A 234-nucleotide genomic window follows, 5' to 3' on the forward strand; every position below is an offset into this window, starting at 1 on the left:
TTGTCTTATTTCAGTCCAAATATCTAAAAATTCTTAAATCTAGATGTATTTTTGTCTTATTTCAGTCCAAATATCTGAAAATTCTCAAATCTAGATGTATTTTTGTCTTGTTTCAATCCAAATATCTTAAATCTTGATGTATTTTTGTCTTGTTTCAGTCCAAATATCTGAAAATTCTCAAATCTAGATGTATTTTTGTCTTGTTTCAATCCAAATATCTTAAATCTTGATGTA

This window comes from Siphateles boraxobius, unplaced genomic scaffold (genome assembly GCF_051911475.1).
Source record: "Siphateles boraxobius isolate OS27281-9 unplaced genomic scaffold, OSU_SipBor_1 120, whole genome shotgun sequence".
NCBI classification, from domain to species: domain Eukaryota; kingdom Metazoa; phylum Chordata; class Actinopteri; order Cypriniformes; family Leuciscidae; genus Siphateles; species Siphateles boraxobius.